Source organism: Lygodium microphyllum, chromosome 27 (genome assembly GCF_053477565.2).
Source record: "Lygodium microphyllum isolate KBCC chromosome 27, Lygodium_microphyllum_v1.1.10, whole genome shotgun sequence".
NCBI classification, from domain to species: domain Eukaryota; kingdom Viridiplantae; phylum Streptophyta; class Polypodiopsida; order Schizaeales; family Lygodiaceae; genus Lygodium; species Lygodium microphyllum.
In genome coordinates, this window is record NC_141161.1 from 865,844 (window position 1) to 886,164 (window position 20,321).

At 43.2% G+C, this 20,321-nt stretch overlaps 1 long non-coding RNA gene across 2 annotated transcripts in view; it reads left to right on the forward strand.

Annotated features, from left to right (window-relative positions):
- Positions 1-325: 325 nt before the first annotated feature.
- The window catches only part of LOC148011994 (uncharacterized), a 53,594-nt gene continuing 33,598 nt past the window's right edge, over positions 326-20,321 (forward strand). Inside the window, exons 1-3 of one of the 2 annotated variants that reach the window (XR_015689081.1) lie at positions 326-416; positions 539-663; positions 2,457-2,522. This is a non-coding gene — a long non-coding RNA (uncharacterized LOC148011994). The remainder of the gene's footprint in view (positions 417-538; positions 664-2,456; positions 2,523-20,321) is intronic. The other variant, XR_015689080.1, reaches the window with a different exon arrangement.

The following is a 20,321-nucleotide window of genomic DNA, read 5'->3' on the forward strand; positions in this document are numbered from 1 at the left end:
CAAAACTACAAGAAGGATGTGGTAGAACTCCAAAAGGCATATGCCAAGAGGTAGTGGAAAGGTTCTTTTTTCGTTGGGGCAGGGGGGTGAGCCCTAGTGACTAGACGCGATCGATTCCAAGTAGCCGGATGATAATAATAAATTTGAAGGTTGCAACACCCTTCTAGAGAAGGGCGATACATATATTACCCTTCAAAAGAAAAATAGTTATATGCCTTTCCAAAACTCTTTAAAAAGAAAAGGAGAGGTGGGCTGAGACCTTCTAAATGAAAGGTTGGGCAGCCCTTCAAATTTGAGGGGCTTATTAAAAATTCACGGCGCTATTTACATAAATACAAAATATGAGCCCTTCCAATTGAAAGGGGGGGGACCCGAGCCATTATGAGTAGGTCTGGTCTGTACGAGGTATTCGGAAGGTCCTCTCTCTCTCTCTCTCTCTCTCTCTCTGTCTGTCTGTCTGTGTGTGTGTCTGTGCAGCATTTCATTTGTGATATATAAATAAAGGCGGGCATTCATTCCTCTGCTCCAACATGCGCAGATTTCCGAGGCCCGCCGGATTCAATTCATGGGAGCACATTTGCTTGTTTTGGATGGCAGCATCATCTCCATAAAAGCACACGAGTTCCTTAAGGGCTTAAGACCAACATAACTATCAGAAAGTAGGTCAGCTTCCATAGCCATTGATTAGAAAGACTTCTGCTTGATCTTGCTATCAGTTTTAGATTCATTGATTAGCTACGTTGCTTTTCTACCTAAAGCTCTTATGCGCTGTTATCAGCGATCCAAAAGATTAACGTATTTTCTCAGGAAAATTTGGAAGAGGCATTAACCATTACTTTGAGGCATTGACCATTACTTTGTAACTAAGATTTACAAGGGGTTTTGTATTAGTAGACCAATACGAAGATGCCTCCCAAAAAGTGATTGTTGTAGTACATTTGAACCAAGTGATGGTGCATCATGGCTTGATACAAGTGATGGTGCATCATGGGTTGATACATTAGTTCGAATGACTTTGTAATTGGCCTTTGCATTGTATGTAAGGTTGGATCTCTTGTTAGATAAGAGTAGCAAGGGTGTTGATTTTCATAAGGTGTTATTTTGGCCTCTTTATCCTAGTACTTGCAAATTTAAGGAGGAATGTGACTTGTTTTTTGTGACTTATATGTACACATGGATATGTGGATTAGCCAAAGGTTGTGTGTGTCCAAGTTTCCTTCACTTTTTCTTGATGTGTGGTTATGTGGATCGGCAAATGGTGGGTGTGCGTGCATGTGTGTGTGCTTGTATGCGTACATGCATATTATAAGGGGATGTATCTAGATACACATATTATTTATGCTTGCTTCATGGTAGTCAGTCCATTAAAAAATATCATATGTTTATTTGCACCCATCAATTAGACCCATTAGATTGTGCCTTGACTTAAGGAGCTGATCTCAATAAGTTGTGTGATGCATTGTGGTTTGTAATATTTGAGAACATTTATTGGACGAATTTGATGTTGTCAAGACCTTAAAGAAAATATCACATCCAGGTAATTATAATAGCTCATTTCAAATGAACACCCCTGTAGATGCTTGGTCCATCCATATTGTTTCTAGTGAAAGGTGCCTTAAGTATATGGTTCCAAGCTTGAAAGGAATTCTAGTCACAACTTTCCATGTGATGGGAGGTACCAATTAACTTGGGGTGCTTTAACTTTGTCTTTTTGAATGCTAGACCTTGTAGGGTGGGTCACTTTTTATTGACTCTAGGAGAGCACATCACCTTGAGGTATCCTTTATGATTTCACGGTGGTGTGCTTTGATGTATTGTGAAGAAGATTAAGTAAATATGTTTTGCAATCTAGAGCATAGCCTTCTAGTGGTATATTGAGTTCTTTTTTTCAAGAATTAATTTCTGAAGTTGGCTCAATAACTCGTGGATACCATTGAATGCCTTGAGAGAAAACACTCATGCAAAGTGCAACAATTGTAAACACAAATATTCTAAGTAACTTTTGAACTTAAATGATGCAACAATGAGTGCACACAATGCAAATGCATCTTAAGGGCTCCGAGAGAGTTTATTTCAAAATTTCATAACTGAAAAAGAAAGCGATGATAACAATTGTAAACTTCTAATAGAACTAAAGATGAGTTTTTTTAACACTTATTTAATGTGTGAAGAGCTTGGACTTGTTGATTCAAAGGAATGAAGTATGCCATTGCTTATTGAAGAGAGGAGGCAATTAAGTTTGATTAAGACTTTACAAAGTAGGGTAGATGCAATGAGGCTTTTAGGAGTAGATTCAATGCTTTCAGAACCATTTGATTACTCTTTGAAAATAATATGTAGTGCTATCAATTGATAAAGCAATGATTATGACAAGCATATAAAGTGGATTGGGCAAAGATGTACTCTCCTTATTCTTTGCTTGGTATCATCGTGTGATTGCTTGCAAGTCACCACAGTTGGGGAGAGACCAGGGCAATCCAAGCTTCAATTGCATAAAAGAGTTAATTTTACCTTCACTTGAGGTAAGGCCTCTTATCATATGTCCCCAATAGCTTGATAGCTCAAATCTCTTGGGAAGGAGTTGATAATAATTGAAAATCCATGTTTATCTCGATGTGTAAAACTTACAAATTGACTCATGGAACGAAAACTAACTCATGAAGAGACATTGACTTGCTCATTAGTACCATCCAAATAGCATAATCAAACTATTTGCAATTGAGTATGTTGTGATGTAGTCAATTTTTTGGATTTCAATCAAGGATAATGGATGAGTTTACTCAAGATTTCTATGGATGTTAGAGTAGGCAAAACTTCTCTAATGATTATGGCTTGTGCTAATTTAGGTCTTTTTAATGCTTAAAATCACTAGAAAGGCACATAATGTAGCACATAGATGTTTAGTAACAAGTTTTGGTCCAAGGCTTTTGTTTAGCCGAACCACAAAAGTTAGCCTTGCCTTTGTAGACCATTGATTGGGATTGGTACTCTCATGAGGTTCATTGAGAAATTGGTCATACCCTTAATCTCCTTGTCATGAAGAGACCGTGAGAGGGAAGAGAAAGAGGAGAGAGAATACTGCAGAAGAGAGAGATGAAGTGTAGAAGTGAGAGAAAGTCTAGTTGAGGAGAGAGAAAAACTAGAAATGGAAGGATAGAAAGAGAAAGATGAAGCAAGAGAAGACACTTGTACTAATGTCAAAATTGGATATAAAACTTGTTACAAAATGATTTGTACCTTCACCTTTTATACCTGCCCTATGTACCCTATTTTCCATCTTCTCAACTCCTCCTCTTCTTGTGCCAAGTTCTCCTCTTCTTTCCTTCTTAACTTCTCCTCTTGTTCAGCAGCTTTTCTCCATCTCTCTTCGTTGGCTTTTTTGGACTCAGCCTTGGCTTTAAGTAGGTTCGCTTCCTCTTTTTTCTTCCTCTCTTCCTCCTGCTTCTTCTTTGTCGTCTTCTTTTTAGGCGTCTTCGCCTTCCTCTTGCTGGATTGAGCTTCTTGCTCTCCCTCTTATTCACTAACCATCCTCTCACTTGATGGTTCTTTGTCGTGACGAGGAGGTGACCTCTCAGCGTTTCATCTGATCCCTCTTTTCCGTCTTGCGACTCTTTTATCGCCTCTCGGATAAGAACGGTCAAGACTCCTCCATACCCTATGAATGAGGCCTTGGCTGAGGGCTTCTTATTGTAAGTTCCTTTGATGCTAGGGATTCTCCATTGCCGGTTTGCTTCCAAGGTCGAGTGTCTTGGTTGATTGGTCTATGGTTTTCCTGATATAGCCGTTCCAATCCACTTCATGCAATGAATGAGCCGCCACGCTCTCCAGCACGGGCACGCTGATCCTATGCATGAGCGAATTGTATCTTAGGCTGGAGAAGAGGGCGTGGATCACCTTGGCTTGCAATCTGACCTCCGCATCAGGAATGTCATGGATACTTATGCCATCATTCGTTAAGACACTTTCCTTCTTCATTCCCAGCATGGTATAGACATCTCTTTTATGCCTTTTCTCCATCTTCGGTTCCAACCCCAACGCCTTCTCCACTAAGACCTTGCTAAGCGGGACTTGCACGTGCTTGATTCCTTCCTTGCTTGCCAAGGACACTGTCCCACTCTTGTTATCGGAGTCATACGTCCTCAAGAATTCCACACACCTAGTGTGAACTTTTCGATATACGTAGCGAGGTTGCACTGATCCACGATCCTCCTGACGGCTTCCTTGCTAGTCACCACCCCTTCGATGTTGTGAATGCTCCTAAACTTGAGCTGATTGTACGCCCGATTTTCAAGGGATAGGCCGTACTTTGCTTTTTCCTCTTCCGTGAAGGGTAGGCGATGGACTCGGTCTTGCTGCGACATCTTCAACTCCTATCATAAGCCATGGTTTGCCATTAGTGCTTTTCCAAATAGTTACTCACTGAAAGAAAAGACTTCATCCTTGGCAGATTAACTTATTTTTAGTACAAAATTAGACTTTTTCCTCCAAGCAGTCTAAGTGTATTGCTTTCAAATTTTATTGTCAATTCCTTAGTCACAAGTTGTTTCGTCTTACCATTGAGGTGCCTTCTGTGTGATTTTCCTTTATGGTTTTTTAAATGTGTTTGGTTTATTTCATCTCCTTTATAGTTTTTCTTATGTGTTTGGTTTGTTTTACCTTACCTCCCCCTCTTTGAATTGAGAAGAATCCTTTTTAGGATTAAAGGATTAGAGGATGAAGGGCGTTCAACACATAATCTTAGTGTTTTATCTTCACATGAGCCAGGCGTAGAAATTCGGGTTATACTTGAAATTAGCATAGCTATCAATGTCGAAAGGATGGATGCCTACGTGCGTAATGTAAGTGAGGACATCAAGCAAGAAGTCGCCGGAGTCCACGCGACTAGCGACATGCAACTCCTCCTCGGTGAGGATGCAATCTAAATAAGGATGTCCCTCAATGTGTTCTCCAGGGGTCAGCTACGAATGGAAGTCAACACCCTATAGGAAGTTGGAGCGACATAGGTTGGGTCATATTCAGATGCCTTGATTGCGCGTTGTTGTTCAGTGTTGGTCATTATTTGGCATTCCTTTAGCTCCTATTGAAGGCGTAAAGCGTACCATTTCCGCATGAAGGAGGAGTTGTGGTCGGTAAGTTGTTTCAACTTCTTGATTTCTTGGTTTGTGGCCATGATTGTATTCTTGCAATACGACGAAATGAGATGCTGCTTGATTGCTTGCTCCTGGGATATCTCAGTTGCAATTAACTCCTAGGTTGATTCGGAAGCCTTAACGAATACGAATTCCGACTCCTCCCAAGAGCAAGGGAGTGTTCGTACTTCCGTTGCTATAGGTTCTTTAAAGAGATCTAAGTCTAGTCGATCGTAGCTTTTGGCCAAGGTCATGAAAGTAGCATCTAAGCGTCGGAGTTAAGCAACCAAGTCGTCTCCCGTGTTTTCAGCTAAGTCTTCGGCCAAGGTTAGAATTGATCGTCGCTCATAAGAGGGTTGAAGGCCGGTGGGTGGTTGAGGCTTAACAGGAGTAGAGAGTTCAATAGCTAATAGTCATAGTTTAGGTTGCTCTTTAGGTTGGAGCTTGGTCTCATAGTCGATGGGTTTGGTGGTAGTTGTGGTTGTGCTGCTACTAGATGCATTTGAGATCTGAGGGGTATCATCAGTGCTAGAGCTAGACATTTTTTTAGTAGAGTAGGCTGCAATTTTGGACGATAGATTGGTTCAGGCTTTGCTGAGCTAGACTTTGGAGGTTCTATGGACTTAGTGGTGTGATTCTCTTATGTTGTGAGTGTCTCTGGCATGATGTTTCATGTTGTCAAGCTTGAGGGTGGCATTTGAGTAGGGCCTTTGGTTGTTTTGGCTTTAGGCAGCTAAATCCAAGTGTTATGCATAGCTTGCGCATGCAATAAGGCCTTGGGGACCCATTGTGGCTTGACCGTATGTTGATGTTTATAGTTTCATCTTGGCTTCCTAGGTTTCGAGTGTGGATCAATAGCGTGGTGAGGCCGTGGGTTTCTATTCCTAGGTTGTGCTCTCTGTTTAGGTACCCATTTGAACTGGGATTCATAGGCGTCAGCATTGGTTCTAGTGGATTGCTGGCATCGAGGCTTGGTAGGTTGTGACAAGTCACGACCTTCCTCCTTAGTCTTGACGGTGGGTTTTTTTGTGCTAAGAAATGCACTTAGCCACTTATACAGCCCCAAAACATGCTTATTTTAGGCTTATTTTAGCAAAAACCCTAAAACGGGGAGCGGATCAAGAAAGTTAAGTGGGAGAGGATCTAGAACCTTAATTTTCTATAAATTGGCAGCCAGCCCTCCACTCTTTTACAATCTCGTTTTTGCAGGTTTCAGGTGTTATCAGCTTGTTGCCCACACCCCGGTCATGGAGGACATCTCAACCCTTGCTGTCCATCACTGTTCCCTACAGTTTGGCGCCTGTTTCCAGCCCTCCACATGCTGATTGCTGCTGTTTATGCCTGGCGACTGACTGCTGTTCATCTGCACTGCTGTTGTACAGCCTACCATGCTAGCAAACTGCTGCGTTTGCAGGCTCCAGCTGTCGTCCTGACAGTTTTCTCTTTCCTGTCTGTAGTCGCTGCAGTCTTTCTCTCTCCTGCAGGCAGAAAGACTAAAAACGCAGGCAGGACAGCAGCCTGTAGGAGAGAGAAAGACTACAGCGACTGCAGACAGGAGGTAGAAAACTGTCGGGGTGGTAGCTGGAGGCTGCAAACGCAGCAATTTGCTGGCGTGGCAGGCTGTACGACAGCAGTGCAGATGAACAACAGTCAGTCGCTAGGCGGAAACAGCATCAATCATCAGCGTGTGGAGGGCTGGAAACAAGCGCTAGACTGTAGGGAACAGTGATGGACAGCAAGGGCTGAGATGTCCTCCGTGACTAGGGTGTGGGCAGCAAGCTGGTAACACGTGAAACTTGCAAAAACGAGATTGTAAAAGAGTGGAGGACTGGCTGCCAATTTATAGAAAATTAGGGTTCTAGATCCTCTCCCACTTAACTTTCTCGATCCGCTCCCTGTTTTAGGGATTTGGCTAAAATAAGCCTAAAATAAGCATGTTTTGGGGCTGTTTTAGCGGCTAAGTGCATTTCTTAGCACAACACTCTCTCTCAGGCCCAAAATAGGGCGAGAAAAGTAGGCCAGCCTAAATTTTGATTTACCCCAAGGCGTCCCACCCCAAAGCAGCCAGGGCATCGGACAAAAGGTGCACGTCGGCTGCCCAGTGGCCTACCAAGACTACAGAGGCGATGGATATCTTACCAAGGGAGCCCAAGTGATCACCCTAGAGAGGTCAGGGCATCGGACCAAGGATGCTCGTTGGTTGCCCAAGGGCCTACCAAGGCCTACAAAGGCGAATGGAATCAACAATGGACTTGTTTGTTTGTTTATTTGCTTTTTTTTTTTTTTTGAAAAGTGTTTTGAAAACACATAAGTAATATAGGGGCAGCGGACGATCAGTTTCATATGAATTCCTCTTTAGAGGGGGCTCTTCTTACTCATTCTCAGAAAGGGCAACAAGGGAAGGGCAAATCAAACCAAACCTCCACTCAAAATCAAAATCAAACTCACAAGCTAAATCAATCTGGGGATTCTTAAGGAAACTCCCAGTCACAACTCAAACATGGGTGGCAAAATGTACCTAAAAAGAATAGGTATTGTCAACATTGTCAAAAGGCTGGCCATTTTGATGACAAGTGTCGATCAAAGGCACGAGGCACAATACCAAAATCTAAGTCTCAGACCCCCGCGCCTCAGTCGGGCAACCCCCAGCAGTAGGGGAGGTAGGGTGATGGCAAGTGGCAATTTAAAGGTCAGATTCACACTGCCACCGCACAGTCATCTCAGTCGACAACGTTCTCGACTCCAGAGGGCTTGTCTGACTGGTTTGTAGAGGCCCATATCGTCTCTATAGAGACATCATATACGAGTCTTGTCCACATCTATGAGTTGCCTCCTGATGAGGCTACTGCAGAGGCCCACTCGTCTCACAGTCGAGCACTTTAGCTCCAGTTTGGATTGTGGACAGTGGAGCTACACATCACATGACTTCTATAGAGGACATTTTCCGCACCCGAGCCCCTCCAGCCGGCGGGTCCGTGTAGGAAACAACTCCTCGGTCAAGATTCAGGCTCAAGGTTGCGTCAGTTTTGCCATTGACAAGGGTCCGGATCTGGCTTTGCTGGACAATGTATATCATGTCCCTCAGCTTGGGGTGAACTTGTTATCTGTTCAGTAGCTTTGCCGGTTGGGGCGAGCAGTTTTCTTTACAGTGACCAAAGTCGAGGTCCTTGACTCTCTGACTGGTTTAGTGATTGCTCGCGGTGAGGCACAACCCAATGGCCTATACCACATGACACACTTTCTGACCGAGCCGACCGCCGAAGGCTCCATGTTCCATAGCTTCCAAGCCTTAGCCACATCTCGGGAGTCTACGCACAATGAGCGTCTTTGGCATTTTCGCTTAGGGCATCTTGGTTATGACTCACTTTATGAGTTGTCACGCCGTGAGCTGGTTGAGGGCCTTCCACGCCTGAAGCTAGCTCGAGATGTCTGTAAAGCCTATCGGCTCGGGAAGCAGCACCGTATCCCATTTTCTCAGTAGTCTACACATAGAGCTGAGGATCCTCTTAGATTGATTCACATTGATCTTTGTGGGCCGACATCCATTGCTGCTTTGAACGGCGCGTTGTACTTCTTTTTGATAGTGGATGATCATTCTTGATACATGTGGGTGTACTTCCTCAAGTATAAGTCAGATGCTTTCACATATTTTTCTGCTTGGGTGTTGCTGGTTTATAACCAGAGTGGTCGTCGTGTTGGGTGCATGAGGAGTGATAGCGGTGGTGAGTTTATCTCCCAGGAGTTTTCCGAGTTTCTACAGAAGCATGGCATTTCTCGCCAGCTCACCTCTACCAACTTCCCCTCTCAGAATGGAATCGTAGAGCGTAGGAACCGCACAGTCATGGAAATGGCACGCTCTATGCTGTTCGTAGCAGAGCTTCTTGAGCGCCTTTGGGTCGAGGCTGTTAACACTTTGGTGTACATCCTTAACCGATGCCCGACTGCGGCTCTTCCTCTCAAAAGACTCCGTATGAGGCATTTTTTGGCTCTCGGCCTGTTATTTTCCATTTCAGAGTCTTCAGGTGTTGTGCGTACACACACACACACACGCTTGATGACAAGATAGGTAAGCGTACTCCCCGAGCTGATCTCCTTATTTTTGTGGGATATTTCTCTGAAGCGAAAGCCTATCGTTTGTTCGATCCTCGGACAAACAAGGTTATCGTTAGGCGGGATGTTGTTTTTGACGAGAGGGATACCCTAGGACAACCCTTCGATGCACACACCTATCATTCTATTGTAGGGAAACTTCTTTGGTTAATTCACACTAGGCCAGATTTAGGTTACTCGGTTAGCATACTCAGTCAGTATTTCACAGCACCTAGGATGTCACATTGGATTCCATGTCTTTGTGTGTTGCGTTACTTGCGGTGTACTTTTTCTTATGGCTTGATATATGGTTTTGGTTTATGTTTCCAGGGATACACTGATTCTAATTGGGCAGGAGATCCTGACGCGCGGCGTTCCCATGGCGGCTACCTCTTTACCTTGGGCACGGCTCCCATTTCTTGGTCCAGCCGTAAGCAAGAGACGGTGGCAGCTTCCACAGCCGAGGCTGAGTACTGGGCTCTCTTCGATGGCACCACCGAGGCCATCTATCTGAGGAGTTTACTGGCGGCGCTTCATTTTCCATGTGACTCTCCCACAATTGTCTATTGTGACAACCAGAGTGCCATTGCCCTTGCGGGCAATCCGATCATCACACCACGGACATGGCATGTGGGAGTTCACTTTCACTTTTCCAGAGAGCAGGTTGAGCTAGGCACTATTCGCCTAGAGTTTGTGCCTTCATCAGATAATTTTGCAGATATCTTGACCAAAGCGGTCAACCGGCCGGTTCTTCAGTACATGCTACCCAGGATTGGCCTGGGTACACCCTCCCCTACTTCTTTAGCTTAATGGGGAGAGGGTGCTTCCCTCTTGCTTTCCCTTCCAGTTTGAGAGGGGACGGCTCCTACTCTTGATCGTGACAGTGATGATGCTTACCGTTTTTTAGACATTACATTCACTTATTCTTTTGTATTGTATTATGGGCATTTGTAACTTCATCCGCACTATCAGGATGACCTGATTGTAAAAGGGGACTTGGACAAGTGAATACTTTCCCTGCGAGGGCACTGTCCCAGTGGCACCATTGCATAGCATATTGCATGAGCATGACATCTTGCATCTCCCTTTGCATTACCCTATGTATTGGCATTCTGTTCATGTCAACATGCATCTGTGCGCATTTATCCCTTTTCGGTCTTTTGGAGTGGTCGACTCTAGGATCCACCATATTCGTAGCATAACACAAGGCAGTTCTCCTAAAGGCAGTTTCCCTACCCTTGCTTGCTTGCTTTGCTTGTCTTGCTAAGCCCACCATTTTTTTTTTGTCTCTCACATATTTAACACATGATTGTCACATACACTCACTTTTATCATCCTAAGGCACGTATCCTCGTCAGTGCGAGGGATTGGCTTGCTAGTTTTGTGAATAACTTGGGTTTAAAACTCTCTTTATCTTTTCCTATCTGTCACTTAATCGGCCGTTGCCCCTATATTACTTATGTATTTTCAAAACACTTAAAAAAAAAAAGTTCATTGTTGATTCCATCCACTTTTGTAGGCCTTGATAGGCCCTTGGGCAGCCAACAAGCACCCTTGGTCCGATGCCTTGACCTCTCTGGGGTGATCACTTCGGCTCCCTTGGTAAGATATCCATCGTCTCTGTAGTCTTGGTAGGCCACTGGGCAGTCGACGTGCATCTTTTGTCCGATGCCTTGGCTGCTTTGGAGTGGGATGCCTTGAGGTAAATTAAAATTTAGGCAGGCCTACTTTTCTCGCCTTATTTTAGGCCCAAGAGGGGATGTTGTGCTAAGAAATGCACTTAGCCACTTAAGCAACCCCAAAACATACTTATTTTAGGTTTACTTTAGCCAAAATCCTAAAACGGAGAGAATATAAAAAAAGTTGAGTGGGAGAGGATCTAGAACCCTAATTTTCTATAAATTGGCAGCCAGCCCTCCACTCTTTTACAATCTCGTTTTTGCAGGTTTCAGATGTTACCAGCTTGCTGCCCACACCCGGTCAAGGACATCTCAGTCCTTGTTGTCCATTACTGTTCCCTATAGTCTGGCGCTTGTTTCCAGCTCTCCACACGCTGATTGCTGCTGTTTCTGCTTGGCGCCGACTGACTGCTATTTTTAGTATTTCTCTCTCCTGTCGGCTGTCCTGCCTATGTTTTCAGTCTTTCTCTCTCTTGCAAGCTCCGTTTTTAGTCTTTCTCTCTCCTCACTGCTGTCTGGATCAGATCCAGCTTCTCACTGCTGCGTTTGCTGGTGTTCGACATCCGGAGGTTTCCTTGCTGTGATTTGGGATCCATTCAGAGTACGACATACTCTCCAACTCATTACCCCTGCCCTGATCCTAGGGATACAGTGTTCGAGGTTCAGTATTCATTCACTGCATAGTGTGTTTGCTGCATGAGCATCGTATTATTAGTAGTCATATCATTTCATTTATTCAATGTGTTCATTGTCTCTGAGTTACTCTAACCCTAACCCTAACTGTGTTCTTCTTATCAGTCTATGCTTTGTCGTACGGTTTCTATTTATGTTTTTATGTTAGGGTATTTTTCTTTACAGGTTCCTCTACTTGTGGCTTCGCGGTCTTGGAAAGAGTCATGCCGCCCTTGCTAAAAGCTGTAACAATGCGAATGTTGCCCATAGCTAGGTGGATATGCTGCGATTGATAGTCGACATTGCAATGAGCTTGCTTCTTGAAAGTTCGTCCTAACAGTGATTTCATGCCTGCGTTCTTAGTGTTGGGCAACACATAGAAGATTATTGGTATGCTTTTAGACTTGATAGAAACTGCAACCTTGCACTTTCTTAACAGCGTGTAGGGTTGGCCTTCATAAGGGGTAAGATTAGCATTAGTGGGATGCAACTGCGGTTTGCCAATTTGGGTTCAATGGTCATGAGTCAAGATATTAAAATCAGCTCCCTCATCGATCAATACGTTGATGGTGCATGTGTGTTTAGTAGTGACTGTCGTGTAGGTAAGCTGGTGGTACTACTTCCTCATCCTTACCGTCCACCTCAATGATAGTGGCTACTTGTACGTGGACAGGGGGTGCTAGCGTTGGGGGCTCATGCAATGGGTACGTGGGAGGCAAATACTTCTTTATGCGGCTGCCATTAAAGAAGCCTATGCCCTCACCCTCTAGGGTTTCTAGTTCGACGTTGCCAGTTCGGCTTATGGTTCGAACCTTAAAAGGTCTTAGCCCTTGAAACTTCAGCTTTTGCTTATGTTCTTTGACTAAGTATAGCAATACCGAGTCACCCTGTTCGAAGCTGTGCTGCTTGATATGCTTGTCAAACCAGCTTTTGTGTCTTGCCTTCTCACATATGAGCGCATGGGTAGCTAGAGGCTGGGTTTCCGTTAAGCGTTCGAGTTCAATCAAGCGTTCCGTCCATGCCCCCTTTCCATCCCATCTTTCTTGAAGGGCAATCTTGAGGCTTAGTATGAAGAATTTCAAGGGAAGGATTGCCTCTGTATCATATGTTAATCTAAAGGGAGTCTGTTCTACAGTCGTTTTGTAAGCCGTGCGGTAAGCCCACAAGGCCGCCATCAATTTGTTGTCCCAATCACTGGGTGAAGCAGAGACGACCTTGGTCAGGACGTTTACTAGGATTTTATTTGTTGATTTAGCTTGACCGTTTGCTTGTGGGTCTTAAGGTGAGGATTTCCGATGGATGATTAGGAAGGAGGATAGGAGGTGAGCTATTACTTCGTTGATGAAGTATGTGCCCTGGTCGCTGACTAGTTCGATGGGGCAGCCAACGAATCGTGAGATCACTTGTTCCCATAGGAACTTAGCAGTGGTCCTAGCGTCATTCTTTCTTGTAGCTCGTCTGCCCATTTGCTTAGATAGTCGGTGGCCACAATGATGTATTTAGCTTGTGAATATTGTGCTACGGGACTAATGGGTCCGATGAAGTTAATCCCCCGTTTCTCGAAAGGTTGTCGTGCGATAATTGGGGTTAGCTTTATGGAATCTTTACGGATAGGTACTTTAGTTATTTGGCACTCATCACAATGCTTTACGAATTGTGTCGCATCTCAGAAGAGGATAGGCCAACACAATTGGGACTGCAACACTTCGTGAGCTGTCGCGTCTCCGCTGAAATGTCCTCCAACGATTCCGCCGTGTGCCTCTGTTAGTACTAACGAAGGAAATTCGGTATGGCAGCCTCTATACTATGCCAAACTCCCTTCTGCCACAAAGTGAATGAGATAAGGGTACCACCTAGTCATGGAAGAGAAGACTAGGATGCTATGCAAGAGGGAGAGGAGCTTGTGAGGGGGAAGAGAGGAAAACTGAGAGAGAGAGAGAGAGAGAGAGAGAGAGAGAGAGAGAGAGAGAGAGAGAGAGAGAACTACAAAAAATAGACGAATCAATAAAACTTAAGAGGGCACAAGAGATGGAGAACCCTCAAGACATAACCAATATACACAATATGGACACCAACAGCATGGGCTTATTACATTGTAGAGCATACATAAGCTATAGTAAGGGAATGAACTGCATAAGCTCATGAGAGAGAATGGAGAAGGCTCAATAGGATTGAAGAAGGTTTTTTGGCTCTCTCTTGCAAATTACAAAGGAGATGGCCTCTTTATATAGGCCTTGAGGGTGTTTAGGGAGGAGGTTAAGATAGAATAGGAATTAATACCATCAAAGTTGCATTAAGGCGGTTCCATCAATGTGGAAGCTCCAGCTAGATGTTTTGTTGACCAATTTTGTACTTAATCAAGTTCCATCATAGGTGAGTTGTCTCCATTCTTCCCCCTATAGCTTGAGTCCAAGAGCTCTCCTATAAAAAAATATAGAGAATCTTCATACAATAAGATCATATCTAGCAATAATGGAGAGAGACTAGTGAGAATTCATACATTACTACTACAATTAAGGATGATTTAGGAGGGGAATTCTAATGGTTTATTAGCTTGAGAGAGAGGAGAAGAGAGGGGAAAGGGTTGGGAGTCTAATGAATGATGTTTTACGGAAGTGTTAAGTATGGGGAAGAAAGTGTGGATGTGTATAAAATTGGGAGGTAGTCTCCATCGCAGTTGGAAAAAGTTGGCGTCCACTATTTTGGCCATATCTCCCGACTCGTAGCTCCAAAAAATTATAAAAAAATACCAGCCGAAACTTCAGCTCACGCGCTACAACTTTCATGTTAAAAAGTTTTTTTTGGATCGGAGTAGAAGTATTTTTAAAAAATCTTACAAAATCATATGTCTGATTTTTCTTTCACTAATGCTTCCAAGAAGGGTCCCATTTGTTTGAATTATCATAAGGCTCCAAAGCCATGGCATTATGAGCCTCACATGCCCTTTGGATGGCTCCAAATCCATTTCATGTCTTTTCTTTTCACATTACACATTTTCCCTTCACCTTTCTCCATTGATCTTTACTCTTCACCCCCCTTGGTAAACCGGTCCATGAAATATTTTTATCCAGTGATTTTTTGGATTTCCTAAGAGGTTGTTCCCACCCTCTTCTTTATTTCAAACCTCCAAATGTACAAAAAATCAACAAAGTGCTAGACAAATATTTTTTTGTGATTTTCTCGGATCATATATCCCCCCCCAACCTGGCTAGAGGTATTTATGCCTCTAGACACTCTTTGGTATCTTGAGATAACCCCACCCTGATGTGATAGGGTTTTAAGCGCCATCCATTTACCCTGGTCTTGTGTACTTTTCCCTCAATGTCTGGAAGTTTGTAGGAGCCATTGTTGAAATTTTTTGTGACCCAAAACGGTCCCTCTCACCGGTAGAGAAACTTGCCATCCTTTCTTTTATCAAAGCGATTGTCATATCGAAGCACTAAAGATCCCTCGATGTTTTTATCTGTTAGCTTCTTGTTGAACTTTTCTCTATGCTTCTCAGCTTCCTAGGAGTAGTGGTTGATGACTTCTTTACGATCCAATTGTAACCTCTCTAGGTCCAGTAATCTTTGATGTAACTTCTCCTTTTGAGAGCCTACTGTGCCACCTAATACCCGAAGACTAGCTAATTTCACCTCAATAGGCAAAAGAGTCTCTTGTTCATAAACTAGATGAAAAGATGTGAATCCTAACATGGTTTTGAAGGAGGTTCTGTAAGCCCATAGAGCTCCACTAAGGTGCTTGTCTCAATCCCGGGGCCTTGAGTGTACCTGTTTGCTGATGATTTTACAAATCATTCCATTTACCTTCTCCAGCAATCCATTGCATTGAGGGTAGTAAGGGGTAGAGTGTCATCGTTGAATATTTAGCTTTTGCATGAGTTCACCCATCACATTAGCTCTAAACCCTGGTCCTCTATCTGATAGTATTTCAAGAGGGGTACCAAACCTACAACAAATGTGGTCAAAGATGAATTTACTCACTTCCTTAGCAGTGATTCTTCTAGTTGGCATAGCCTCGGCCCATCTAGTTATGTAATCTACCCCCATGATAATATACTATTTTCCTGATGGAGTGCATGGTAGAGGCCCTATGGCATCAATTCCCCACTTCTCAAAGGGTCCATAGACCTTGATTAGGGTTTGGGGTTCTGCTATTAGCCATCATGGTCTTGATTTTTGACATTCTTCACAGGTTTGACACCAATATTTGACATCTCAGTGTAGACTGGGCCAAGTAAAGCCGGCTTGTAGAACCTTTCTACTTGTGATGTCGTGTGCAAAGTGGCCTCCACACACATCATCATGGCAAGCTTTTTAGATTTCTTCAATTTCCCACTTTGAAGGCACTTTCCTAAGCATACCATTCTTACCAAGACAATACAAACTATCATTTACCATGCAATATCTTGTAGCCTTCCGAGCTAGCCACTATCTTTCTCCCTTAGTCAGGTGTTTGGGAGCTTCTCCTTGCTCTAAGAGATGTAGAATATCTTCTAAGTCTTCCTTGCCTTGTTGAAGTGGGGGTTTGATAGCCACTGCTCCCACCACTGACTCATTCAGCTTTGATGATGCTAGATGGTCGGCATCCTTGTTTTGGTCTCTTGGCACATGATGTACTTGTGCCTCCCTAAATCATCTCATAAGAGATTTGACCTCTCTCATTTTACTAGAGAGGTTTGTATTTTTGCATGCCCATGTATCTTGCACCTGCCTTACCAATAGCATGGAGTCTCCAAAAGCATTCAACCTCTCGATTGAATTACTAAGATACCAACAAAGACCATGAATTAAAGCTTGATATTTTGCCTCATTGTTAGAGTGGACACCTTCCAAGATGATTCCTTCACCATAGATTTTCTCTCCTAAAGGAGAGAAAACAACAATGCTTGTGGCTGCCTTATCCTTAGTTCTATTGTATGCACCATCAAAGTAGAGGCTATAAGCATCTACAAGAGTCTTTATGGATGGGGTGGTGGAAGGTCCTTTCTTTTCACCTTGAGATTTTTCTCATAGCACCTGTTTGTCAAAATATCAGCCAGGCATGCTCGAGTTGTTTTTTCAACCCGCACTGTATAATCAAACTCTTGAAGTCGGACCACCCACTTTGCTATTTTGTCAGAGATTTCCATATGTTGTAGTGCATAGGGAAACATATCCTCTACAGTGATGATCACAAACCTCTTTGGAAGCAAATATGGCCGAAATTTGGTTACTACAAACATGAGGGCCAACACTAGTTGTTCCATGTCATCTTCTCTAGGCTAGCATCTCACACATCTTCTCCTTGGATTCTTGGATTGTCTTTTGATGAGGTAGGTTTCTTTAAGGTGATGCCCATAACTTCGAGAGTGCTATCAATCTCTCCACTTGAACTCTCTTCCTCTTCTACCGATGAGGAACATCCACTTGAGCTCCACTCATTGGTAGACGTTTCTAGTTCAAGGTTCTCTTGACGCCCACTCTTCAAGTTGTAAACCACCTTTTGATCGTGGCCGCCTACCTTACGTGGCCTCAACTCCAGATCCCCTGTTGCCCTCCCCTGTTACTCAATCTTGCCTAGCTCCAATGCCCATAAGCCAAGGTCTCCCCAGGATGAGGGGATATCCTTCTCCCTTTACTAGCATTACATAAACATCCACTGCTGTAGTGATTCCGTCATTGCACACACATACAAAGCACCCCCTGGTGACTGATTGTTGTGGCTCCTACTACGACTCTCCTACACCCTCGGGATTAGACCTATGATGTGTTTTCTTAAATATAAAACATGTCTAAAACTGTCCACTCTTTTGATAAAGTATTTCAAGAGAGATTTTCGTTTCCTTACTTGATCAGTCCTCCCTAAAGGAAATCGTACTATTCTACAACTTAGGGATTTTGACCTTCTCCTTTTTGATCAATAGTTTTAGCAACCAATTCTAATGAATCTAGGATATTTCCTCTTCCTTGATTCCATGTATAAGAATGCAAATGCAAGGTGTAATGCCATATAGTACTTAAACATAGAAACTCTCAAAGCTTTCACTACACCCACACATGTGACCGCATCATTGTTGGCCATCTTTGCCCTAAAGGTTGAGGATTCCATTATTTCTAAGTCTAATTGATGCATAAGCTTTTCTGTCATGACACAAACCTCTGCTCCATCATCGATGTATGTTTTTCGAATCTGTTGACCTTTGATTTGAGCCTTCACTAAAGGCACTATATCTTTGAGGCCATATGCCTTGATTGCACTAACCATTTTACCTTGCCTTACCCTTGTGCTTACCATTTTTGACCATTGTCGTCGTAGCTTTGGAGAGGCATGAAGTAGTTGTGGCCAAGTAATTTTTGGCCCTTGAGAGCTCACATCTGCTATCAGATCATAAGGTTGTGTCTGAGAACTCAAAGGGAAGTTGAAGATATCAATTTTAGGCCTAGTTAGAGTCTTTATCTTCTTCCCTTCATCTCTAGGTGCCTGTGATGTACTTGCCTCATTGATTGCTTCCTTGCTTGCCTCAGTTTAGACACGTACCCGCTTGATAGGCATGGTCTCTACTACGTCTATCTTTATCTTAACTCTTGCTATTTCTTCTTGGAGTCTTCTATCCCTGACTACCTGCTCTATTTTTATGACATTTGGTTGAACAACAGAGGTTTCAGCTTGAACATAAGGTGGTTATAAAATTGCAGGTCGTGATTGCTCTTGCTCTCGAGTCCTAGCACGAGGAGGGCTTACTTGTTGTCAAGGACCTCTGGCAGGGTGATTATATCTTCTAGGGTGAGGACAATTGTACATGCCATGTCCATTTTCTCCACAGCTGTAACACAACATTTCCCTTGCTTGTCGCAGCATTTGTGGTCGATTCCCACCATTCCCCTCGATAGGTGTTCTTGCACCTTGCACAAGATTCACTCTCAAACCCTCCAGTTGATTAGTAAGATTGTTTATTTGTTGGATTAAGTCTTCTTGACCTCTAACAAGGCCTGGTGTATTAGATACATTTGGGGGAACTTGAGAGGCCTCCATAGTTGTGATGTTGTTTTCCAAAACTGCTTGGCTAGCTTGAGCTTGGTAGAGAATCTTTCGATTCTTTTCCCTAGTGATTCTCAAAGCATCTTCAAAAGTGTTTGGAAATTTCACATTTATCTTCTCTCTGAGCAAGGGGTACAAACTTGAAATAAATTGATCCTTTTAAAGGCAGTTTGGAGTTCTCTCACCAGGATTCAGTGAGTTTGATCACTGTCCCCAAAGCTTCAAAAACCCTTCCTCATAAGTTGCATACCCATAAGGATCACTTTGATGGAGGACCAAAAGCCATTGCCATAACTCTTCAGCTGAGTTAGTTTGTTGAAATCTCTGCAAGAAAGCTACCTTCTATCCCTCCCATTCAGCTCTTTGGGCCGGATTTAGAGTTAAGAATCACATTCTAGCTTACTTTAATGCTTTATCATTCCTCCTAGAGACAAGGAAGGGCATCTCAAGGTTGTGCAAAAAATCCACTGCATTTTTCTCATTGTGTCTAAAGAATCTTGGAAATGCCATGTTGCCTTAATAGAGTACAAAGATGAACACTTCTAGACTTAAGTTGTATTTTATGAGGGGAAGGATGAATGGGTTTACAGATGCATTGATTTTAACAAGACGTCTAGGCCCCAGTATGCTTCTAATAATGTCTTGGAATCTAAGCTTTGTGCTGGTTACAATATGCACAGTTTGCATAGCAAGAGGTTGGATTGGTCCATACAACTTGTCGTGATTCATGAGAAACTATTATAATAAAATAAAGACATGTACATTGAAGGATATATTGTAGTCTAGCATTGGGAAGATTATAGGATCTGGTGATACAAGAATCTCCCTTAATCTTTCAGTCCCAAAGTACATGACAAGACGCTGTTGGAAGAAAATCTTCCTACTGATGCATACATTAACTCGGATGTTTTGTACAGAGTGGAAGGTATAGAAATTCGGGCCATTATTATTATTCATAAGTGGAGACTACTTAAGGGAGTAGAGGGAATGTACTTTTTTGAATTATAAAGGATTTTTCCTAGAGTGTTTCTTTTTGGAACCCACAAACTTTGCTATACAGAGAATTTGCTCACCAGTGATTGTTCTTGTCTTAGTGTGTCCATCCTCGGCGACATATATTTCATAAGGTGTGATGGCCACCTTTTCAACCACACCCAACCTTCGGGCTAGCAATAGTTGAAGGTAGTCTCCATACTTTGCACCTCTACAAAACTCCACACCGTTCATGCATAGTTGTCCTCATTTGATGTGGATTAGGCCAGAGAGAGAGGGATTTGATGATTTGGAGACGAGGACCTCTTGAAAGGGCCTTTATTTTGTTTGCAAAACACTCACCACAATTATGAGAATCTAGCAATTGATGGCAATATGATTTTTTCCGTTGTGAGAGAATGGAATTTCTAAGGTGAACACCTTTTATCCGCATACGTGCTGTCATCCGATAGGCATATTTTCTTTCTTGGGCTTCCTTGGGAGACCATTGTGGAAGTCATGGACTTCGACTAGCTTCAAAAAGAGTTGGTAAAGGCGTTGAAGAAGAGCCACTTGGAGCACTTGCTGTAGAGGATGCACCACTATGTGTTATATCGTCCTGCATAAGGAAGTAGAGAATTGTGGATGAGAATGTCCTCAGTAGGGCACCAATTTATGACGAAGGAAATTCGGTATGGCAGTCTCTATACTATGCTAAACTCTGTTCTGCTACAAAGTGAATGAGGTAAGGGCACCACAT